This window comes from Procambarus clarkii, chromosome 40 (genome assembly GCF_040958095.1).
Source record: "Procambarus clarkii isolate CNS0578487 chromosome 40, FALCON_Pclarkii_2.0, whole genome shotgun sequence".
In the NCBI taxonomy this organism is placed as follows: Eukaryota; Metazoa; Arthropoda; class Malacostraca; order Decapoda; family Cambaridae; genus Procambarus; species Procambarus clarkii.
In genome coordinates, this window is record NC_091189.1 from 10162054 (window position 1) to 10187883 (window position 25830).

The 25830-nt window shown below is 46.0% G+C and overlaps 1 protein-coding gene and 1 pseudogene across 1 annotated transcript in view; one reads left to right on the forward strand and one right to left on the reverse strand.

Moving 5' to 3' along the window:
• LOC138349887 (protein hunchback-like) overlaps nucleotides 1–25830 on the forward strand; it is a 370035-nt gene that overhangs the window by 193793 nt on the left and 150412 nt on the right. The gene's annotated exons all lie outside the window — the stretch shown is intronic.
• LOC123758131 (5S ribosomal RNA) lies at nucleotides 8919–9037 on the reverse strand (annotated as a pseudogene).

Genomic DNA, 25830 nt, shown 5'->3' on the forward strand with positions numbered 1-25830 from the left:
TGTCAGAGGCGACAGTAGATGACTGTCTACCGTTGTTCTCAACACTTAGTGATGTACATTGAACATGTCTCTCATTCCCTGCACAATTGCTTTCCTATCTGTGCCTACCTGTCAGTGCTAGCGGGGAGTGAGATGTAGTTGTAGGGCCCCGCCTCACGGCTATTAGGTACCTGGTGAAGTTGATCAGATGGCTTCATTATCTTCCTGACATTTTTTGGAAACTTTGTCTCTCATTCTCTCACAGTTGTGTGTCTCATTGGGGTCTTATGCCAGGCGTCTCTCAGAAGGTACACTGGTCACAATAATAAATTGTGATGAACTGAGAGAGTCCTTCATATTGATTTTTTTCATTGAGCGTATTCTCGCTGCCAAAGTGAATCTCTCTCTCTCTCTCTCTCTCTCTCTCTCTCTCTCTCTCTCTCTCTCTCTCTCTCTCTCTCCCCCTTACCTCTCCATCCTCCTACTCCCAGTCTTCCTACCTTCCCACCCCCATCAACCTGCCTCCCTCCCTCTACCGTTCCCACTTTCTGTTCCCTCGCGTTCCTCTCTCCTCCCCTTTCTCTTTCCTGGCCTTCCGTCATCACTCTCTCCCATTACCCTGAATCCTCTTCCCCCCTCCCCTCCTATATCTTCTCCAATTTCCTCCTCCTTCACACCCTTCCCTCCTCTCCCATTCCTTTCTCTCCCTCCCCCCCCCCTTCCCTTTTCATCCCTTCCCCTCTTTCTCCCTTCCCCTCTTTCTCCCTTCTTCCCTCCCCCTCCCTCATCCCTCCCCCTCCCTCATCCCTCCCCCTCCCTCTTCTCTCTCCCGTTCCCCTCTTCACGCCCTCCTTAGCGACCTCGATATTTGTGACTGGAAACGCCTATTAGGGCTTCAAGTCTCTCTGGCGGAACTCCAAGGCTATTGATTGTCACCCTCAGTTTTGGCGGGGACTTAATTATACAGCTGTGGATGGGACTTATATTAGTAGAACTCACAAAGTGATTACTTGTGTCAACAATACTCTAGGGTCCTGTTGTCGACACGAATAGATACGATAAAGCACCTAAATTATTGGAACCTTCTCTAAGCTCTCAAAATGCACTCTCGAAAAGAGACGAGAAAGGTATTACATAATATGTACATGGAAGATACTGGAGGGCCAGGTCCCAAATTTACACTGTACAATGACAACATACTGGAGCAAACGATATGGTAGGAAATGCAGAATAGACCTGGTGAAGGACAAAGGTGCCATACGCATAATCGGAGAACACTGTGAACAGCAGAGGTCTGCGGCTAGTCAATATCCTTCCAACAAACAACAAATAACAAATATTGCTTGAACAGAAGCTGACGTATTAACACAATTTTGACACGATCTTGCAAGAAGTGCCGCCTCAGATCTCCACACGGAAATACCATCATATGAAACCAGTAGGCGTGGCAGGATGTGCAAAATAGCCCCCCCCCCACCTATTGCAAGGGTGCAGTAGGCACGATGAGAGAGAACTCTATAAATTGTTCAACTCTCTCCCGCTACACATAAGCCGAGGGGGCCGGCCAGTTATGCCCCATACTCACTGGAACACGATAAACACCTCTAAAAGAGACCTGATCAACCAGGCTGTGATTCATAATTCAGGCTGCGAGCAGCTGAGTTCTACAGTCTGGTTGACCAAACCCTCAACCAGGAGGCCTTGTCAGAGACCCCCCAGGGAGCAGCCCGTGACAGCTAACTAACTCCCAGGTACCTATTTACTGCTAGGTAACAGGGGCATCAGGGTGAAAGAAACTCTGCCCATCGTTTCTCGCCGGCGCCCGGGATCGAACCCGGGACCACAGGATCACGCGTCCAGTGTTCTGTCCGCTCAGCCACCAGCTCCCTCGAAAGAGTGTTATTTCAGGTGTCTTCAGGTGCGGGTGTCTTGGGTAACCTGTGGGACGGTCCGTGTCTTAGGCCGGGGCAAGTGTGCACTAAGTCATCCGCGTTTAGTTTTGGCCGAGAGATGGAAAATAAAATCGAGGGCCTCTGGTGGAGGAATTCTCCTGCTCTCCTGAAGCGGGGAACTTGACCCGTGAGAAACTCTGGTCGCGCATAACAAACATTGCTTCATGGAGCTTGAGCGATGGCTTTATCTAGTTTATATTGGACACTTGAAACCAGTGACTCTGGTGACGCTTGGAGGACCCGGGCTTCTGGAGGGTGAGCAGGAGCCGTGACACCTCTGCTGAAGCTCGAGGGTGTAGGTTACGCTCGGCAGATACAAATAGGAAGAATGTGCTAGTACTTGGTCTTCGGAATGGTTTAACATCTTGACCGCGTTCATGGGAAACAAAGATTATAATGTCTACCGGCACAGGGAATATTTTCTTGTATGGAATGGCCACTTTATCGAGTCCATGTCATTATCCATAAGAATTATCTCGCAGTTTCTAGTTTTATTTTCGCACTGTGTAATTACCCTTCAAACATCCTACAGGAATCGCCTATTTTTGTTTTTTTACAAACTTACTTATACCTTATTACCATTGTAATTGTACTTGTACGGAGCCCAAGACGTGGTATGCCTGGTCCGTGATCAGAGGTCCCTTGATATATTATGTGGGAGGAAGGTAGCAGAGTGGTCATAAAGGCTTATGTGTGGCGGCACTCTGGTCATTGCTGGCTACAGTCTCCCTGAGGGAGGTTTGGCGTGTTCTAGAGGAAGAGAGGCGGGGTGGGGGAAGCGAGGGGGAGAGTGGGTGGGGGGTTTACTGACACTGAAGGCACTTTTTCATGATTAAACTCAAGTGGTGGTGGAGGAGGAGGCACAAGTTGTTGGTGTCCTCCGGTGATGCTCCTGAGCTCTGGCAGTGGCAGAGGAGCTCGTCCCATTGTGAAGTACCTGATACATTTTTCTTTCAAGAGTTTCTTATATTTATGGAGTTCTAGCTTATGTAGTGTTTTTTTTTGGTGTGGGTTGGTGTTTAGAAAAGTTATGGGTGGCAAGAAATTGTGCCCCCCCCCCCCTCCTCCCCCCCTCTCTCTCTCTCTGTCTCTCTCTCTCTGTCTCTCTCTCTCTCTGTCTCTCTCTCTCTCTGTCTCTCTCTCTCTGTCTCTCTCTCTCTGTCTCTCTCTCTCTGTCTCTCTCTCTCTGTCTCTCTCTCTCTGTCTCTCTCTCTCTGTCTCTCTCTCTCTGTCTCTCTCTCTCTGTCTCTCTCTCTCTCTGTCTCTCTCTCTCTGTCTCTCTCTCTCTGTCTCTCTCTCTCTCTCTCTCTCTCTCTCTCTCTCTCTCTCTCTCTCTCTCTCTCTCTCTCTCTCTCTCTCTCTCTTTCTTTCTTTTCCGACGGGCATGGTAATAGGTAAATGCCTCTAAAGCCAAGGTATAAAAAGGTACGATAGTGACGCCTTGGAATAGGGTACGGTCGATGAAGGGCGTGGATTAGCCAGGAACCCCGGCATGGCACGCAGCTACAGCGGCTGGTGAGAGGCCTTCCTCCGGTCCGGAAGAAGACACGCGGAATAAGATGCTTCTTCTATTTAAAGACGTCACCTGTCTGTTGATTGCAAAGGTGATGGGATCTATTATAACGTTATTGGTGTGTCTGATGATGACTAGAATTCCCTGTCTAGGAGACACTTTCGCAGCTTTGATCACCTAGCTTGAGCTTTCTTCTTGATCGTTGCTAATTCATAATGACTTCGTTGTTCTAAGAGGGATGATGGGTGTCTCAGTCAAGGGGGCAATGCGAACCTTGGAATTCGCAGGTGTGGGTGTGTTTAGTTTGTTTGGAATCTCTAAGGAATACCTGAGCAACCGGGCTGTGTTTCATACGTCGGGCTGGAAGCAGCTGCGTCTAACAGCCTGGTTGACCAGACCACCGACCAGGAGGCCGGGTGAGAGTCTGGGCCGCAGGGACGATGCTCCTCGGAAATAACGTAAGGTAAATTCAATGTTCTCCTCTGGAATCCAGGCTTCTTGTCCTAGTCTTAGCTTCCAGAAGAGGATCGTGTTCCAAGACACGACCACCAGACATGCGAACGATTGGGTGTTTTAGCGTTAATTGTATTAACTTCCTCCAGAACACTTGGGGTGGATCAATGTTTTGAACTTTTAATTTTTGGATATTTTATTAGCAGTGTTTAATGTCGCCTTAACATATTTTTGAAGTGCTTCCTCTTTTTATGTAAGGTGACGTGTTTTTATGTTTTCCAAGTGTTGCTTCCCTATAAAACAATAGTGATGGCGGGTATTGCAGTGTGCTTTCTCCACTCCCCCATGCCCGGCCCTGAAAGAAATGTAAAGTGACTGCCAGTAGCACAAGTACTCAGTGTAGTTTGGCGAAAAAGCTTGGACACAGGGGAGATACCAGAAGCACTTAAATCAGCAGACATAGCTCTGTACAAGGGAGGGAGGTTACCTTGAGGTTACCTTGGTGATTTCGGGGCTCAGCGACCCCCGCGGTCCGGTCGTCGACCAGGCCTCCTCGTTGCTGGACTGGTCAACCAAAGTATGGAGCAAAGTATGGGTTACAAATTAAAGACCAGTCGCACTACCATCTTATATACAAGTTTTGAGAGAGTGATCAGGAGTCCGATCTCCAGTCTTATGGTGAGCAATGACCTTCACAACCCAGGTCAACATGGATTTAGAACGGGAAGATAATGTTTTTCGCAGTTAACCAACCACCAGGACGAAGGAAAACAAAATGTTGATGTGGTTTGCATGAACTTTGCAAAGGTTTTTTTATATTTGTGGTCATGGAGGTCATTTGTGGTCGTTTCCCGCACGAGGCAGAAACAAATGGGCAAAGTTTCTTTCACCCTGAATGCCCCTGTTACCTAGCAGTAAATAGGTACCTGGGAGTTAGTCAGCTGTCACAGGCTGCTTCCTGGGGGTGGAGGCCTGGTCGAGGCCCGGGCCGCGGGGACACTAAAGCCCCGAAATCATCTCAAGATAACCTCAAGATAAGATGGAGTAAGAGATACATGAAATGAGATAAAATGAATACCATGTAAAGTAAGGAGATGAAGATTAAATTTCTTGTCAAACAGAATGCGAAGAGTAAGAGTCAGTCAAATAAACTCAAGTCCAAGTACAGTGAAAAGCTGTGTACCTGGAGGCACTCTCCTTGCACCACTGCTTTTTCTCATTCTCAAGTCAGATATAGATAAAAATACAAATCACACCTTGTCATCTTTTCCAGGAGACATTGGAAAACTGCAAGCAATGTTAATAAAATCTTCGATTGGATTTTATATTGGATAACAAAAAATAATGATGTTTGACAGTGATAAAATCCCGGAACTTAGGTACGGAAAAAAATAACATTTAAAGGGAATACAAGATACAAGATTGAATCAAATCTCCTCATAGTAGGATAACAGCATGTAAAGGATATAGGAATAAGGATGTATAAGAACGTAACGTTTAGCGAGTATAACCTTGCAAATATAACGTCACACAAGAAAATGATAGGATTAAAAAACACAGGATTATGAGAATATGCAAATCCATGGATCCCGTCACGATGCTCATGCTGTTCGGATCATTTATACTGCCCCACCTTGAGTGCTGCTCGATGCTCACTTACCCTTTCAGAGCAGGAGAGATTGCTTAAATATAGGACATGAAGACAACATACCTGCTTGATGGGATTCTGGGAGTTTTTCTACTTCCAAAGCCCGGCCCAAGGCCAGGCTTGATAGCTTGGTCCAACAGGCTGTTGCTTGGAGCGGCCCGCAGGCCCACATATCCACCACAGCCAGGTTGGTCCGGCACTTCTTGAAGAAAACTATCTCGTTTTCTCTTGAAGATGTCCACGGTTGTTCCGGCAATATTTCTTATACTCGCTGGGAAGATGTTGAACAACTGCGGACCTCTGATGTTTATACTGTGTTCTCTGATTGTGCCTATGGCACCTCTGCTCTTCACTGGTTCTATTCTGCATTTTCTTCCATATCGTTCACTCCAGTACATTGTTATTTTACTGTGTAGATTTATTATCTGGCCCTCCAGTATTATCCACGTGTATATTATTTGATATCTCTCTCATCTCCTTTCTAGTGAGTACATTTGGAGAGCTTTGAGACGATCCCAATAATTTAGGTGCTTTATCGCGTCTATTTATGTCGTATATGCTTTCTGTATTCCCTCTATTTCAGCAATCTCTCCTGCTCTGAAGGGGGAAGTGAGTACTGAGCAGTACTCCAAACAGGATAGTACAAGTGATTTGAATAGTACAACCATTGTTATGGGATCCCTGGATTTGACATTTATCGTAATCCATCCTATCATTTTTCTTGCTGACGCAATATTTGCTAGGTTATTATGCTCCCTAACCGTTAGGTCGTCAGACATCATTATTCCTAAAACCTTTACATGCTGCTTCCCTACTATGGGAAGATTTGATTGTGTTTTGTACTCTGTATTATGTTTAAGGTCCTCATTTTTTACCGTACCTGAGTACCTGGAATTTATCACTTAAATATCACGTTATTTTCTGCTGCCCAGTCGAAAACGTTATTAATATCTGCTTGTAGTTTTTCAATGTCTTCAGCAGAGGTAATTTTCATGTTAATTTTTGTGTCATCTGCAAAGGGTGATACGAAGCCGTGACTTGTTTTTTTGTCTATATCTGATATGAGAATAAGGAAAAGCAGTGGTGCAAGGACTGTGCCCTGAGGTACAGAGCTTTTAACTGCTTTTGGACTCGATTTTATATAGTTGACTGTTACTCTCTCTGTTCTGTTCGACAGAAAACTGAGTATCCAGCGTCCTACTTTACCAGTTTTTCCCATTGACCTCATTTTGTGTGCTATCACTCCATGGTCACATTTATCGAATACTTTTGCGTAGACCGTGTATTCAACGGTCTACGTGGTATACACGTAGACCGGTAGACTCCTCTACCGTTATATAGACACTCCAGTGGCCTCTACACCACACGAGCTCCACTACCTGTTGCAATAACATCACATAATATAATTACATTTCCTCTCCCTCTTCCCTCGTTTCCACCTCCACCCTGCAAGCTTCCCCCCCACTCTCTCCCACCTGGGCTTACCGGCAGTTCATCACCTGAGCTATTGTAAGGTTGTAGTGCACTATATATACGCGATAGTAAACACGGAAATCAATCAATCTCACCCAACGTGAATGTCCGTCGTGGCGGGGCATCAAGCCCTAGCGTCCGTTATGTTAATCCAACATATCCAGCCCTTCTTTATATGAGCCCTTCATGTTGTTTAGTCTCATCATGTAAGGCAACATATTCTATACTCCAGTATGTTTTGCTTGCCATCTATTCTTATGTGAGAATATAAGGGATACTTAAAATAATGCTGTAATTCATGATATGGTTCAATCGTATTTTGTGATTCATATGACCATCATAACCTGTTATCCACCATGTGTGCCTATCGTATCCTATACTCCATCAAGCGAGCTCATCATCACCTATAATCCATCAACCTAGCTCATCATCTCCTATACTCCATCAAGCGAGCTCATCATCATCTATAATCCATCAACCTAGCTCATCATCTCCTATAAGTCATCATCTATAATCCACGGAGCGTGTGGTGGATCAGTTTGAGCCATCAGAGCAGGTAGCCGAGGAGGTGCGGCGCGTCAAGCAAGGTGTGAGAGAGGAGAGAGGTGTGTGGAGAGAAGGTGAGATAATGTGATGGATCGTGGGAGTGTGTGGGAGGTAAGTGGGGGTTGGGGAGCGGGGAGCTGTGTTTGGTGTGGCTGCTGCCTCCCACTGGTTCTACAGTGGGAGGAGGCTTCTCTCTCTCTCTCTCTCTCTTCCCTTCTCTTCTTCTCGCTCTTCCTTCCCTTATCTCTCCCACTCCACCCTCCGACAGCCTCACGAAGCTTGGTTCTAGACCAGGCCAAGAAATTAACAGAAAATCGATTTAGACCACAGGTCTATTATTATTATTATTATTATTATTATTATTATACAGAGAGTAATCACACTAACTTGACTGCATCAATGAGAAAATCCGGAGGAGTAGTGATTAGGGTTCGAACCTATGCGGTGGGTGTTCACACGCTTCTAGCGACTAGACCACGACGTGATATAAGGATTGCAACCTGGAGTGCTTCTGAACACACAAGGATTTGCTGAGGCTTCTACTGACGCCAGAACGGGATTTTTATACAATCCTTCCCCCCCCCCCCCCCGTGCACTCTGGCTCTGTCAACTAGGACTTGTTCTGCCTCTGAGGCTCCTCTTTCCTTAAAAGAAAGGTGTTGTGTTGATTATTTTCTTGTTTAGGGCTTCTATCCCTCTGACTAGTGATCTTGAATCTTGGTTTAATTGGATGAGGATTTCTCCAATTGTCATATTTGTTCAAGTTTGAATAAAATAATAAAAAATAACAGTAGAATGTATTGTACTTATTATAATTTACACAACGTTTCGAACCTACATGGTTCATTCTCAAGTGAGGAGACAAGAGGGCACATATCGGATATGCAGGGAAGTCAGGCACATGGAATTGGGTGAGGGGAAAGCTAAAGTAAGGATCAACGGTAAGATGCTTGGTTCGATTACCTTGCGATGATTTCGGGGCTCAACGTCCCCGAGGCCCTGTCCTCAACCCAGGCCTCCTAAACAAAATATATAAATGTTAGTCAGGTGATTATAATTCAGGTCCCCCCCCCCCCCCTTCCGGCTATATATTGAGGTTATCTTGAGATGATTTCGGGACTTAGTGTCCCCACGGCCCGGTCTTCGACCAGGCCTCCTTGTTACACATCCCCAGGAAGCAGCCCGTAGCAGCTGGCTAACTCCCAGTTACCTATTTACTGCTAGGTAAATAGGTAACTGGGTGAAAGAAACATTTTGCCTATTTGTCTCCGCCTCCACCGGGGATCGAACCCGGAACTTCAGGACTACGAATCCGAAGCGCTGTCCACCCAGCTGTCAGGCGCCTTAAAATTATTGCCAACAGCATTTTGTGTTCCCAGGTTGTCACCTATCCAAGTACTAACCAAACCCAACGTTGCTTAACTTCGCTGATCGGAGGAGAAGCGGTGTTCTCAACGTGGTATGGCCGTTGGAACCATTTTGGAAATCTCAACAATGATTTTCCTCATTGATACGTCACGTTAATGTGATTTCATTGTTCACAGCAGGATTTGGTCGTCCTCCACTATTACGACATTATAGCGTATATAGTAGAGGATATATAGCAGGATATTGAGTTTGGATGGGACGGGGTGGGGGGGGAGAGGAAGGAATGGTGCCCAACCGCTTGTGGACAGTTGGGGATTGAACGCCGACCTTCACGAAGCGAGACCGTCGCTTTACCGTCCACCACAAATGGTTGAGCGAAGAGCTCAGTAGTAAATGCTTTAACGGCAAGAGTGGTTGGGAGGGTGCACCAGTGTGTGTGTGTGTGTGTGTGTGTGTGTGTGTGTGTGTGTGTGTGTGTGTGTGTGTGTGTGTGTGTGTGTACTAGCCTACATGTCGTCCCAGGACAAGCTTTAGCTCATAAACCCCGCCTTACTGCACTGTCGCTTGCCTAACGCAATGACTCCCAACCCTCCCGTTTAAACTTCTGATCTCATTTGTTGGTAAACATTTGCTCGAATGTGAGCATCGTCTGAGGAACTCGACGGTGCTCAAGTCCTGGCTATGAGCTCGGCGGGTAATGACCCACTAATTATAGTCTAGTCTCATTCAGTTTTAGTATACTGCAGTTCGTACACGGAGTGGCTATTAATGTTTATCAGTTATTTCGTTTTGTAGTTTTTGTTTTTAAAACTCACCTTCACTATAATAAGGTTACAGTATTTTCTTGACGGCAATGTTCGTATTTCTGTTTCAAGTGTTAGTGTTGTGTCTTAGGTTAGTAACCCAGCCTTATTTTAACGGTTTTAATTGATTATTGACTATAAAGCTAGCGAGTTGCGGACACTTAGAGCAAAGACTGTACTTCAGTCATCTATTTACTCATTATTAGGTAGCCTCAAGGTAAGGTAGTCTGAAGGTACGGTAGTCGCAAGGTAAGGTAGTCTCAAGGTAAGGTAGTCTGAAGGTACGGTAGTCGCAAGGTAAGGTAGTCTCAAGGTAAGGTAGTCGCAAGGTAAGGTAGTCTGAAGGTACGGTAGTCGCAAGGTAAGGTAGTCTCAAGGTAAGGTAGCCTCAAGGTAAGGTAGTCTGAAGGTACGGTAGTCGCAAGGTAAGGTAGTCTCAAGGTAAGGTAGTCGCAAGGTAAGGTAGTCTGAAGGTACGGTAGTCGCAAGGTAAGGTAGTCTCAAGGTAAGGTAGTCTCAAGGTAAGGTAGTCGCAAGGTAAGGTAGTCGCAAGGTAAGGTAGTCTCAAGGTAAGGTAGTCTCAAGGTAAGGTAGTCTCAAGGTAAGGTAGTCTCAAGGTAAGGTAGTCGCAAGGTAAGGTAGTCTCAAGGTAAGGTAGTCGCAAGGTAAGGTAGCCTCAAGGTAAGGTAGTCTCAAGGTAAGGTAGTCACAAGGTAAGGTAGTCGCAAGGTAAGGTAGTCGCAAGGTAAGGTAGCCTCAAGGTAAGGTAGTCGCAAGGTAAGGTAGTCTCAAGGTAAGGTAGTCACAAGGTAAGGTAGTCGCAAGGTAAGGTAGTCTCAAGGTAAGGTAGTCTCAAGGTAAGGTAGTCGCAAGGTAAGGTAGTCGCAAGGTAAGGTAGTCGCAAGGTAAGGTAGTCTCAAGGTAAGGTAGTCGCAAGGTAAGGTAGCCTCAAGGTAAGGTAGCCTCAAGGTAAGGTAGCCTCAAGGTAAGGTAGCCTCAAGGTAAGGTAGTCGCAAGGTAAGGTAGTCTGAAGGTACGGTAGTCGCAAGGTAAGGTAGTCTCAAGGTAAGGTAGTCTCAAGGTAAGGTAGTCGCAAGGTAAGGTAGCCTCAAGGTAAGGTAGCCTCAAGGTAAGGTAGCCTCAAGGTAAGGTAGCCTCAAGGTAAGGTAGTCGCAAGGTAAGATAGTCTCAAGGTAAGGTAGTCGCAAGGTAAGGTAGTCGCAAGGTAAGGTAGTCGCAAGGTAAGGTAGTCTCAAGGTAAGGTAGTCGCAAGGTAAGGTAGTCGCAAGGTAAGGTAGTCGCAAGGTAAGGTAGTCGCAAGGTAAGGTAGTCGCAAGGTAAGGTAGCCTCAAGGTAAGGTAGTCGCAAGGTAAGGTAGTCGCAAGGTAAGGTAGTCGCAAGGTAAGGTAGCCTCAAGGTAAGGTAGCCTCAAGGTAAGGTAGTCGCAAGGTAAGGTAGCCTCAAGGTAAGGTAGCCTCAAGGTAAGGTAGCCTCAAGGTAAGGTAGTCGCAAGGTAAGGTAGTCGCAAGGTAAGGTAGTCGCAAGGTAAGGTAATGTCATCTGGTCGTTTGCCACTATTCAGAATAAAACTATAAAATGTTTTCGAGAATTTCCTTCGTTTTTCTTGTGAAGATCAAAGGGTTCAGGGGGAGGGAATGGGCGTCAGGCTGGACAAGCGTTAATCAAGACACTTAACCCAGGACGTTAAAGCTGTTCTACCCAGACCCGGGGCGAGGATGACCAGATGATACATGATCAGTTGGAGGTTGTTCAGATGATACATGATCAGTTGGAGGTTGTTCAGATGATACATGATCAACTTGGAGATGATCTAATGATACGTGATCAAATGAAGGATGATCTGATGATAGGTGATAGCTGAGGGATGATCTGATGATTCAATAGGTAAACGTGAGTCCTGAGACAGTAACGAATAAACATAGCCCCCTATCAGCTGCTTCACTGACCTCAGATCCCATTCGTGTGATGGCTGCGGTGAGTTGTGGTGGCCAGTGTTCGGGTCTCCAGCCGTGAGTGTGTGTGTCGTGGTTGTCCTTATCACTTGATCAGCCGGGCTGTGGTGGGTACGTGGCCCTGCGGGCCGCTCCAAGCAACAGCCTGGTGGACCAAACTCTCACAAGTTGAGCCTGGCCTCGGGCCGGGCTTGGGGAGTAGAAGAACTCCCAGAACCCCATCAACCAGGTATCAACACAGGATGACTAGTGCTAGTCCAGACAGACCTAACTCTTGGCCACTACGGGGGGTGACGAAAGCACTAGATCATCTCGGCAGTACTCTCACTACTGTTGTAATTTGGGAAATGTTTTAAATAATTATTGTTGCAATGTTACATATATTTTATTTAATATAAATTTTCGGGGGGGGGGGAGAGAGAGAACGAGAACGCATTTTTACATTCACTTAAAGAACACTTATAAGAAGAGACTTCAGAAGGCTTAGTGGTCAACACACCCGCTCCTTCAGAAAATTTATAGCCCTTCCGAAGCGTGACATATTTATATATGACTTATGTACGAATGTCACTCGGTGAAGGTCAGGTGTACGTCAAGGTTCAGATCAGCAAGGATCGCACTCATATCATCAGCACTCTTGTTATCACCAGTAGTGGTTGCGCACATGTTGAAGCAAGGAATAACAGAGCGTTGTATTGAAAACAAAGCTGCGGGACTGTGTGAGTGAGGCGATGCACCACACGGCATGGGGCCAGCCCAGCCCAGCACGCATTTTGTCATGGCTACGGCAGGAGTGGCTCGCGCGTCGGGAGACAAAGGGGTCGGCAATTTCCAATATTCTGGCGGAGAGGGACAGTTACCTTCTAATGAACGCCGCTTCAGCTCCTCATGCTTCGGTCTGGACCTTATTAACTCCCAGCGGCTCTCCCTCTCTCACCCACCCACCCATCCTCCTCCTCTTGCTCAATAGAATTTTATTGACCGGGATTCGGTGGTGTAGAGGGCGGCCATCCTAGTGGTGGATATTGATGATCGTGGTGGTCTGATTGATGAGGGGGCTGAGAGCCAATTGTTGGTGAAAGGTGTATTGATGTGATGATGAAGTGATGATGTTGGTGTAGCGGCAAGTGCTGAAGGTAAAATATTAGTAGTAAGCAGTTTATTATAATAATAATAATAATAACTGTGCCCTGAATAAAATATAGTTACTGTATATATATATATGTATATATATATGTATATATATGTATATATATATATATATATATATATATATATATATATATATATATATATATATATATATACAAAGACTGCAAGAACGCGCGAGCCATAAATTACTATGAATTATTTTTGAGCCGACCAGGATTTGAACCCCTGCCGTCCAGGATCGCCCTCTTGGTGCTCCTGATCCCGCTGTTCTCTCTGGCTAAGTGAGCGAGAGGCAACAGGTGGCGCTGATGAGGAGGGTCCAGCAATTTAACAAACTTTCCCAGAAAGTGGGACTTGCCTATCAGTACTTATCAATGTTGACGGGAAGTGAGGTCCATCTCGTTCTGCTACGCCTTGTTGTGTTATAATTTAGCAATTCTGACATTCGAATTCTTTGTCGTATTACGGTTGAGGATGGAGGCGGTTTCTGTAGGTTTTTCAATGCATTCCCCTTGTTGACTACACGTACAGGGTACGAGTATTTACTTCCGCTAATTTGGCGTTTCCAGCTGTGTTAGATGGTCGTCCCAGGGCGACTTGAGGAGGACTACAGACTTGTTCTGTAGGACAGATTGACCTACGAATGTCCCAGGTACACTCGTGGATCAACCTGTCCTCCTACTGAACACGCTACTGTCTTCACGTTATCAACCCCGGCGTAAAAATTGCGGTGGTTTACGTAAATTAAAATCACCCAATATTAACGGTTCTTGGGACTGGTCTCCGGCTGGTCGGGTGGGTTGCTGGGCTCTGACGTTTATGGCTAGTGGAAAACCGCTATATATTTTTACTGAGAACAAGCTCCATAGATGATCCAGCAAGAGTAGCCTATATGAGCTTGGGCAAGGTGAAGACGGACTACATTCTTGAGCTCGCTTGTATGGAGACCCGGGGCATGCAGGCCGCATATCATGTGGAGATGGAAGGTAGTAGTCACCCCGATGCTTCTGGCGAGTGTCTTCCTTCACTTGTTCATATATAAGCTAGTTACAATGCCCTCTTATGCCATGCAAAAACGCATATAGTATCCAATATTGTAGTGGACTCGACGGCTTTGAGTCAGTGAGATCTTGTTGCTGGAAGAGTCGACATACGCAACAAGCTGTAGCGAGAGTACAGACGCATGTTGCGTTGGTGTGGTTGTTCTCTGTGTAGGTGAAGGTACATATACAGGTGTTGGTACTCTGGTATGACGGTGTGTACTGGTGGTGATATTACAGTGAGGATTGTACTCGGGACCACAGCGCTGAATCCTCATGGTTATTCAGGTCTCATTTGTCAAGGTTGGTAATATTTGGCTTTTAACAGCTTTTGAAACATGTCGATGATGACCGGGTGTTAATCTTGCTGTTGGTGAACATGTGTGGTGGTGGTGATGGCTGTGTGGGTGGTGATGGCTGTGTGGGTGGTGATGTTGGCTGTGTGGGTGGTGATGGCTGTGTGGGTGGTGATGTTGGCTGTGTGGGTGGTGATGTTGGCTGTGTGGGTGGTGATGTTGGCTGTGTGGGTGGTGATGTTGGCTGTGTGGGTGGTGATGTTGGCTGTGTGGGTGGTGATGTTGGCTGTGTGGGTGGTGATGTTGGCTGTGTGGGTGGTGGTGATGGCTGTGTGGGTGGTGATGTTGGCTGTGTGGGTGGTGGTGATGGCTGTGTGGGTGGTGATGTTGGCTGTGTATTCACCTAGTTGTGCTTGCGGGGGGGTTGAGCTCTGCTCTTTCGGCCCGCTTCTCAACTGTTACTAACTACTATTTTTTCCACACCCACCCACACACACACACACACACACACACACACACACACACACACACACACACACACACACACACACACACACCAGGAAGCAGCCCGTGACAGTTGACTAACTCCCAGGTACCTATTTACTGCTAGGTAACAGGGGGCATTAGGATGAAAGAAACTCTGCCCATTGTTTCTCGCCGGCGACGGAAATCGAACCCGCGACCACAAGATCACTCGTCCAGTGTGCTGTCCAGTCAGCCACCGGCCCCTAGTGTGGGTGGGTGGTGATGCTGGCTGTGTGGGCGGATTATATATTCACGTCATTCTCCCTGCCTTTATAAGAACTGGTCGAGAATGTTAATAATGACATAAGTTCTGGTCGACTTCTTGTATGATGTGAGGACCTTTCACTGCGGTGACGTTCACGCTTTTCTGTGATGTTTGATGTGTTTTAAAGATGTTCGGCCGGTGGACAAGAGGAGGCTTGTTGGAGAGGAATATTCTGGGAGTATCAACTGGCGTGGGACGCAGGTGAGAGGGTTAATGTCATGCCTTGACATTTACCTGAGGGGACACATGGTAGGTGATGTGTTGCTGCTAGCATGGTAGGTGAGGTGTTGCTGCTAGCATGGTAGGTGAGGCGTTGCTGCTAGCATGGTAGGTGAGGTGTTGCTGCTAGCATGGTGGGTGAGGTGTTGCTGCTAGCATGGTAGGTGAGGTGTTGCTGCTAGCATGGTGGGTGAGGTGTTGCTGCTAGCATGGTAGGTGAGGTGTTGCTGCTAGCATGGTGGGTGAGGTGTTGCTGCTAGCATGGTAGGTGAGATGTTGCTGCTAGCGTGGTAGGTGAGGTGTTGCTGCTAGCATGGTAGGTGAGGTGTTGCTGCTAGCATGGTAGGTGAGGTGTTGCTGCTAGCATGGTAGGTGAGGTGTTGCTGCTAGCATGGTAGGTGAGGTGTTGCTGCTAGCATGGTAGGTGAGGTGTTGCTGCTAGCATGGTAGGTGAGGTGTTGCTGCTAGCGTGGTAGGTGATGTGTTGCTGCTAGCATGGTAGGTGAGGTGTTGCTGCTAGCATGGTAGGTGATGTGTTGCTGCTAGCATGGTAGGTGAGGTGTTGCTGCTAGCATGGTAGGTGATGTGTTGCTGCTAGCATGGTAGGTGAGGTGTTGCTGCTAGCATGGTAGGTGATGTGTTGCTGCTAGCGTGGTAGGTGATGTGTTGCTGCTAGCATGGTAGGTGAGGTGTTGCTGCTAGCATGGTAGGTGATGTGTTGCTGCTAGCATGGTAGGTGAGGTGTTGCTGCTAGCATGGTAGGTGAGGTGTTGCTGCTAGCGTGGTAGGTGAGGTGTTGCAGCTAGCATGGTAGGTGAGGCGTTGCTGCTAGCATGGTAGGTGATGTGTTGCTGCTAGCATGGTAGGTGAGGTGTTGCAGCTAGCATGGTAGGTGAGGCGTTGCTGCTAGCATGGTAGGTGAGGTGTTGCAGTGTTCTACCTGCTACTCTTCTCTTCAAATGCAAAAAGAAATCACATTAACGTGATACATCAATGAGAAGATCAGTAGAGCCACGATCAGGGTTCGTACCCCTAGAGGATTAAGTTGAATCCCAGAGGTTGCATTGATTTTTGCATGTCGTGGTCGAGCTGGTTAGGGCGTATACTCGGGAGCACCCGGTATGCAGGTTCGAATCCTCATCATTGTTTATACTGATTTTCTCAATACTGTATATTAATATATACCCCCCTTGTAATTCCATGTGTGGAATAATTATTCCAATTTTTAGGAATATCCAAAGTACTTGTAACTAGGCACTTGGGCTGGATGGTAGTGCGACGATCTCGCTTCATGCAGGTCGGCGTTCAATCCCCTAACCGTCCAAGTGATTGGGCACCATTCCTTCCCCCCGTCCCATCCCAAATCGTTATCCTGATCCCTTCCATGTGCTATATAGTCGTAATGACTAGGCGCTTTCTCCTGATATTTCCCTTCCCCCTGTACTAGGCAGCCTTAATGTGAAAGACGCTGAGACAGGAATTAACTTTCTGGAAAATACGTGCATAAATATTTCGACCCAACCTCTGTTCTCAAGTTAATATACATGAAATTCTCATTAGAAGCCCCCACACACTACGTGGTTTACCGGAAGCCGATTACTCGCTGGACATTTATGGTTGAACTTTGCATAAGCAATGTAACGCTCTCGATACAATTTCTAACGAACCGTGGCGGCTGTTAAGGCCTTGAGCCCGACACCGAACTAACCATTCCCAGCGGAGGGCTACACGCGCCCAGGGGCCCAACCTAGCCTGGCTCGACTGGTTTATACGCCCGGAGTTTAATGTAGTCATGAACTTTGTTCTGAAGTTATTACACGCTTGGAAATGTATTTTTGGCTGAATAGTCAAGTCGGACCATTCACTCTTCCGGTGAATGCGACTTGAGGCGCATGGTGCAGATGTGTGCGTTCTCTTCACATTGAGCAGTCTATTATTGGGCGTATTAATCAGTACTGGGCGACCATCACACTGTAATAGGTGGTCGTCCACTTTTCCGTCTCACTAGAAAGAAAGGAGACGCGAGAGAGATCAAATAATATACATATGGAAAATACTGGAGAGCCAGATCCCGAATCTAAACAGTAATATAACAACGTACTGGAGTGAACGATATGGAAGAAAATGCAGAATAGAACCAGTGAAGAGCAAGGGTGCCATAGGCACAATCAGAGAACATTCTTATAAACATCAGAGGTCCGCGGTTGTTCAACATCCTCCCAGCGATTATAAGAAATATTGCTGGAACAACCGTGAACATCTTCTAGAGAAAACTGGATATTTTTCTTCAAGAAGTGCTGGACTAACCGGGCTCTGGCGGATATGTGGGCCTGTGGGCCGCTGCAAGCAACAGCCTGTTGGACCAATCTCTCTCAAGTCAAGCCTGGCCCCGGTCCGGGCTTGGGGAGTAGAAGAACTCCCAGAGCCCCATCAAGCAGGTATCCTGCAGGTATACCTATTACAATGTGGTGTAATAGGTTGACGACCTATTACACCACACTGTACGGGGTGACCCGCTTCTCAACCCGGTGCGGTTGAGAAGCATCAATAGACAAGTAGACTAAGAGGTCGAGGAGTGGCAGTGTGTTACCGCACGCGGTGGCTGCCGTGTGTGTGTGCCAGCGTGTGCTGAATTGGATTCTGTAGGAGGCGATGTCTTTCAGGCGGAATAGTGAACATTTTTTGGTCATAAATATAAGCAAATCATTTTCAAGCTGGACTAAAAACTCTCACAAAAGGGAAGTTTTGCGACGTACCGAGTGTTCAGACAGTATTTGATTTCACTGCTGGATGTGCCACAGCTGTCATAGTACCTCGGTGGTACTGTGGTCCATCCGGACGAGTTTGGGAAAACGGTGTCGATGTAACCTTGAATCAACGTTGATCCTACGATGATTAAATGTTACTTGAACATATTTTGCTTGCTGGGATTCCGTGCTAAGCTTTGTTGAGAACGGAATCGGTTTGGCTTGTTCTTCAAGTGAAAATGTAGGAAGAACGCAAAGACATTGGCTAAATAATGTATTGGATACCAATATGTGCCTCTTGGAACCACTTGGTCACGCTGTAACTGGATGCAGCACGCTACGCTAATTTGCAATCGGGGGAACCTGTTGCTCTCTTGAAGTTGAGTATTGATTACGATATCAAGGAACAGGTGGAAATACTCGCCAGTCACGCATATACAAATGAGATTATTTCTTCTTCCAAGAGAAGAAACAACTTGTTTGTTTGTCTGTCCTAACACTTGTTTGTCTGGAAAGAGTTTGATGACAGCGTTGCAGACGTTTCTATACTTGGAGTGAGTTCCGAGAGTTCCATTACTCCCTAAGCCTGGCTAGGAGGGGCCAGGTTTGCCTTGAGAACGCGACCTCTGAAAATGAGGCTATAAAAATCACTAGTGAACAAGTTCGCCGTTTTCCAATGACATCAGCGGCTGCCTATCACAGTGGTTGGTCAGTGGATGGGAAATGCGACAACTTGGACTCTGAAGAGTGGAGATGAATCCGAGACGGGCTTGAGCCATGAGTGACCGACATGTCCCCAGCTTCACAAGTGGTGTTGAAGGTCATCGTGAATGTCACACTTGAACCTGGACAGAGATGGGTGGTGCAAAGCTATGCAAATAACCAAGACACTCGCGCACGCACTTGCTCAAGGTAACCTTGAGGTTACCTTGTCTTGATTTCGGAGGTCAACGTCCCTGCGGCCCGGTCCTCGACCAGGGCTCCTGGTTGCTGGACTGGTCAACCAGGCTGTTGCTCGCAGCTTGACTTATGAGTCACAGCCTGGTTGATCAGGTACCCTTTGGATGTGTTCCATATCTAGTTCTCTCTCTTGAACACCATGAGAGGTCGACCCATGCACTCGCTAGCGCACTCCGTCGCGCACCCATGTACGCACATACGCATGTTCCTATACACATTTATCTTGTTTATATATATATATATATATATATATATATATATATATATATATATATATATATATATATATATATATATATATATATATATATATATATGTCGTACCTAGTAGCCAGAACGCACTTCTCAGCTTACTATGCAAGGCCCGATTTGCCAAATAAGCCAAGTTTTCATGAATTAATTGTTTTTCGACGACCTAACCTACCTAACCTAACCTAACTTTTTTGGCTACCTAACCTAACCTAACCTATAAAGATAGGTTAGGTTAGGTTAGGTAGGGTTGGTTAGGTTCGGTCATATATCTACGTTAATTTTAACTACAATAAAAAAAAATTGACCTCATACATAATCAAATGGGTAGCTTTATCTTTTCATAAGAAAAAAATTTGAGAAAATATATTAATTCAGGAAAACTTGGCTTATTAGGCAAATTTGGCCTTGCATAGTAGGCTGACAAGTGCGTTCTGGCTACTAGGTACGACATATATATATATATGTTTTCCATCCACTACCAGTTCCTTATTTAATTACAACTTCGTCAGTGCTTCTGACTTTTACATTATCGTCTGCTGGGTGTGGGGGACTTTTTGTGTGGGAACTTGTTTGAGACTGCCGTCACCTGGGGCCAGTACCAGCGATGTCCCACTGACAAAGTTGACCCCTTTTTTGGGGGTGAGGAGACTTTACTGGCTGCCAGCAGTTCCGATCCTTTAGCTTTTGTGGTTTTGTCGGAATTTTGCACGTATTCTTTTCTTGTAACATCACCTAAAGCGACGAGTACAATACGTGCTATCGTGCGTCGGTGCGTACGACGGTGTGTACGTCGGCGTCTTAGACGTGCGTCCATGTTTAGTTAAGATATTTAAGTCACCCTCCGGATATCGTTTTTTTTTTTCCTTTTGGGAAAATTGTGTTTGGTTATTACCCACATTTGATCGGTTGGATCTGGGTAAAATAGTTTATTTTTAATATTTAATACGGTTAGCTTTGAAACATGTTCTAAAATATTTATATGGTAAGTATGTGTTGTTAAAAATAAAAAGTAACTCGTTCATTTTCGGTGTGAACTTAAGGCATAAGCATGGAGAGTCAGCCAGCCAGCCCAGCCAGCCCAGCCAGCCCAGCCAGCCAGCCAGCCAGCCAGCCAGCCAGCCAGCCAGCCAGCCAGCCAGCCAGCCAGCCGCCCAAGGCTTTATAACACCCTCTCTTTCTATATATATAAGTGGTATTATTAACTAACCACAAACTGTATTCCAAAGGAAACGTGATTAACACGTTTCAAAAAAGATGCAGATCAACCAAGCTGTGGTTCCTACGTCCGACTGAGACAGAGAGCTACGATGACCCGTAGTTTAGGTGAAACGGCAATGATTGAACCGCGGGAATGACTGAATCCCGGAACCATCTCGTGACAGGCACAAGGTACCTGGTTGATACCTGGTTGATGGGGTTCTGGGAGTTCTTCTACTCCCCAAGCCCGGCCCGAGGCCAGACTTGACTTGTGAGAGCTTGGTCCACCAGGCTGTTGCTTGGAGCGGCCCGCAGGCCCACATACCCACCACAGCCCGGTTGGTCCGGCACTCCTTGGAGGAAACAATCTAGTTTCCTCTTGAAGATGTCCACGGTTGTTCCTGTAATATTTCTGATGCTCGCTGGTAGGACTCTGTTAGATATCACTGTTAGATAGACTCTGTTAGATTGATATAAGGTAGATATCACTGTTTTGATGATACTTTGGGGACTCAAGGAAATATAAAATTTATCATTAAAATTATCATCTTTTGACCTCCATGTTTATGGACGGACGGGAAAATGTTATCAGTAATCAATCCAAATTATTAACAAGATAAATTACACCATGAATTGGGAAAAACAAACTATTCATTGGTTTACTACTGTTTGTTTAACTCCTGAATTGCATTGTCAGGTGTTTCTATTTTGGGTGGTTTATTATGTGTTATGGTCCAGGGCCATAAGTCCCCGGTAATGGCCCCGCAGCCTTTGGTGGCCACTGCTGAGTGGTTGTCAAATGGAGTTACTGCGGCCAGTGAACCGCTCGTGTCTGAAGCACAGCTTTGAGCCTGGCAGTATGCTGCAGAGTTGTTACTTAATGTAGCCATTTATTATGCACCCCACACCCATCCCGTAGGTGGTGGTGAGGCGTGGTGTTAAACAGGCACAATGTGTTCAGCAACTGTACCCCAGAGTTCATTTAGCTAATTAACTAACAATCTCGTGAAGTTAATTACACAATTTTTAACACACACACACACACACACACACACACACACACACACACACACACACACACACACACACACACACACACACACACACACACACAAATAAAAAATTAAAAAATGTATTCCTCCAGCGAGACATGACAAGGGAGGAGAGAGCCGTGGCGGCAGAAGCAAGGAAGAGGCGCAGGGCGAGAGGGGAAAACCAGGAAGTCACAGCTCCCAACACAACACCCCCAGCCAATGCTTGATTTGATATTTACCCTAAATGAATGGGATATAAGGGAAGTTAAGATGGAAGCGCCCTTGGGAATGAGTGACCACAGTGTATTGAACTTTGAGTACCTGGTAGAGCTAGGACTTATCTCCCCCCAAAAAGAACTAGGAATCAAAAGGCTGGCATACCGAAAGGGGAATTATGAACAGATGAGAAGTTTCCTAAGTGAAATACCTTGGGACACAGACCTCAGAGGCAAGTCTGTACAGGGTATGATGGACTATGTTACCCAAAAGTGTCAGGAGGCAGTAAACAGGTTCATCCCGGCCCAAAGGGAAAAATCCGAGAAGCAACAGAAGAATCCATGGTATAATAGGGCATGTATGGAAGCGAAGAAACTGAACAAAAAGGCGTGGAGGAACTTCCGGAATAACAGAACACCAGAAAGCAGGGAGAGATACCAGAGAACCAGGAATGAGTACGTCAGGGTGAGAAGAGAAGCAGAGAAAAATTTTGAAAATGATATAGCAAACAAAGCCAAGACCGAACCAAAGCTACTCCACAGTCACATCAGAAGGAAAACAACAGTGAAAGAACAGGTATTGAAACTTAGAACAGGCGAGGACAGGTATACAGAGAATGACAGAGAGGTGTGTGAGGAACTCAACAAGAGGTTCCAGGAGGTCTTCACAATAGAACAGGGTGAGGTCACTGTGCTAGGAGAAAGGGAGGTAAACCAGGCGGCCTTGGAGGAGTTCGAAATTACGAGAGAGGAGGTCAAGAGACACCTGCTGGATCTGGATGTTAGAAAGGCGGTTGGTCCAGATGGGATCTCACCATGGGTACTGAAAGAGTGTGCAGAGGCACTTTGCTTGCCACTCTCCATAGTGTATAGTAAATCACTAGAGACGGGAGACCTACCAGAAATATGGAAGACGGCGAATGTGGTCCCAATATACAAAAAGGGCGACAGACAAGAGGCACTGAACTACAGGCCAGTGTCCTTGACTTGTATACCATGCAAGGTGATGGAGAAGATCGTGAGAAAAAACCTGGTAACACATCTGGAGAGAAGGGACTTCGTGACAAATCGCCAACATGGATTCAGGGAGGGTAAATCTTGCCTTACAGGCTTGATAGAATTCTACGATCAGGTGACACAGATTAAGCAAGAAAGAGAGGGCTGGGCGGACTGCATTTTCTTGGATTGTCGGAAAGCCTTTGACACAGTACCGCATAAGAGGCTGGTACATAAGCTGGAGAGACAGGCAGGTGTAGCTGGTAAGGTGCTCCAGTGGATAAGGGAGTATCTAAGCAATAGGAAGCAGAGAGTTACGGTGAGGGGTGAGACCTCCGATTGGCGTGAAGTCACCAGTGGAGTCCCACAGGGCTCTGTACTCGGTCCTATCTTGTTTCTGATATATGTAAATGATCTCCCGGAGGGTATCGATTCATTTCTCTCAATGTTTGCGGACGATGCTAAAATTATGAGAAGGATTAAAACAGAAGAGGACTGTTTGAGGCTTCAAGAAGACCTAGACAAGCTGAAGGAATGGTCGAACAAATGGTTGTTAGAGTTTAACCCAACCAAATGTAATGTAATGAAGATAGGTGTAGGGAGCAGGAGGCCAGATACAAGGTATCATCTGGGAGAGGAAATTCTTCAGGAGTCAGAGAAGGAAAAAGACTTGGGGGTTGATATCACGCCAGACCTGTCTCCTGCAGCACATATCAAGCGGATAACATCAGCGGCATATGCCAGGCTGGCCAACATACGAACGGCATTCAGAAACTTGTGTAAAGAATCATTCAGAGCTTTGTATACCACATATGTCAGGCCAATCCTGGAGTATGCAGCCCCAGCATGGAGTCCATATCTAGTCAAGGATAAGACTAAACTGGAAAAGGTTCAAAGGTTTGCCACCAGACTAGTACCCGAGCTGAGAGGTATGAGCTACGAGGAGATTCCGGGAATTAAACCTCACTTCGCTGGAAGACAGAAGAGTTAGGGGGGACATGATCACCACATTCAAGATTCTGAAGGGGATTGATAGGGTAGATAAAGACAGGCTATTTAACACAAGGGGAACACGCACAAGGGGACACAGGTGGAAACTGAGTGCCCAAATGAGCCACAGAGATATTAGAAAGAACTTTTTTAGTGTCAGAGTGGTTGACAAATGGAATGCATTAGGGGGTGATGTGGTGGAGGCTCACTCCATACACAGTTTCAAGTGTAGATATGACAGAGCCCGATAGGCTCAGGAATCTGTACACCTGTTGATTGACGGTTGAGAGGCGGGACCAAAGAGCCAGAGCTCAACCCCCGCAAACACAACTAGGTGAGTACACACACACACACACACACACACACACACACACACACACACACATATATATATATATATATATATATATATATATATATATATATATATATATATATATATATATATATATATATATATGGCACAACTCTCCTAAATACGAGAGTTAGGTATACGGTTAGCTAATTACCATCTCTTTTAAGGGTCTGAGCGGGTGGTGGAGCGGGTTAAGGCGTACCTGTTATGCCAGTTGCTGGAAGGCTTCTGTGTTGGCTAGGGTTCGAGTCTCCTGGTGGGAAAGTGTTCTAAAGTTGTGTATATATATATATATATATATATATATATATATATATATATATATATATATATATGTCGTACCTAATAGCCAGAACGCACTTCTCAGCCTACTATGCAAGGCCCGATTTGCCTAATAAGCCAAGTTTTCCTGAATTAATATATTTTTTCTAATTTTTTTCTTATGAAATGATAAAGCTACCCATTTTCATTATGTATGAGGTCAATTTTTTATTGGAGTTAAAATTAATGTAGATATATGACCGAACCTAACCAACCCTACCTAACCTAACCTAACCTATCTCTATCGGTTAGGTTAGGTTAGGTAGCAGAAAAAGTTAGGTTAGGTTAGGTTAGGTAGGTTAGGTAGTCGAAAAAACATTAATTCATGAAAACTTGGCTTATTAGGCAAATTGGGCCATGCATAGTTGGCTGAGAAGTGCGTTCTGGCTATTAGGTACGACATATATATATATATATATTATAAGACTTGATTATTATCAAGTCTTTTTACATAATAAGTAGTTTACGAAGTGGCCGAGAACAGTTTCTATACAAGTCAATGTACATCTGTGGTGAGTCAGTTACACAGTTACCAATCCTGCTCCACACGCAGCCAACTGGGCGACAGCTCTACAGTCATGTGCAGGCTGCACCTACTGTAAGCCAACTTTGCATACTTGGCTAGGATTATTGGTAGTACCTCATTTATGGGGGTTAACCTGTTGGTTTTAGTGCTGCAGTTAGAATTTTTGGTTTACAGTGACAAGGTGGGTCCCTGTTACCTAGCAGTAAAATAGGTACCTGGGTGTTAGTCAGCTGTCACGGGCTGCTTCCTGGGGGTGGAGGCCTGGTCGAGGACCGAGCCGCGGGGACACTAAAGCCCCGAAATCATCTCAAGATAACCTCGTGCGGCTTACTCTTAGCGTTCACTATGCTGCATTTGATAAGATGTACTCCTGGGCTTCGCTTGATATTTGCATGTTTTCAGTTTTAGTGTATCAACCAGCATATTCTCCAGAATATATAATTTTTTTTATTTTGCGAGAGATGGAATCGCAATTTGTGTAGGCCGGGACGCCCGTCCTGCCTTGAGGCTGGCCTGGATGGAGCTGCTTCACGGTGACGAGTCGCACGATGGAGCCACTCATTAGCGGTGGTGAGACGAGCGGTGTCAAGGACTATTACCCTCGCTTTAGGGGAGCGGACGCGGAAAGTCAAATTCGAGAGTGAAAGGTTCCACTTAGACTGTGTTTGGGAGGTGGAGGGCGAGTTTTAGTCTAGGTGGGACCCTGGTGGTGGGGCTGGGGGGAAGGGGAGTGGATTTTTTTTTTTGGGGGGGGGGGGAGTAAAGAGGAAGGAGAGGCATAGGTGAAGGGAAGTATAGAAGTGGGAAATACAGTGAGAGGTATGAAAGCAGGCGGGCTGTCCGCCTTGCTGACACGATTTGTGGGTATTGGCAGCTAAGCTAAGCTGGCTCCCTCTTGTCAGGGAGCTGTGAGTGTGTGAGAGGGTCTTCACATGTGTTTCACCATATATGGATGTCTATAGATGAATACTGTGTTGCATTCATATATACACACTCCAATGCTTCCACACATGTTCAGTTTAAGAACACACA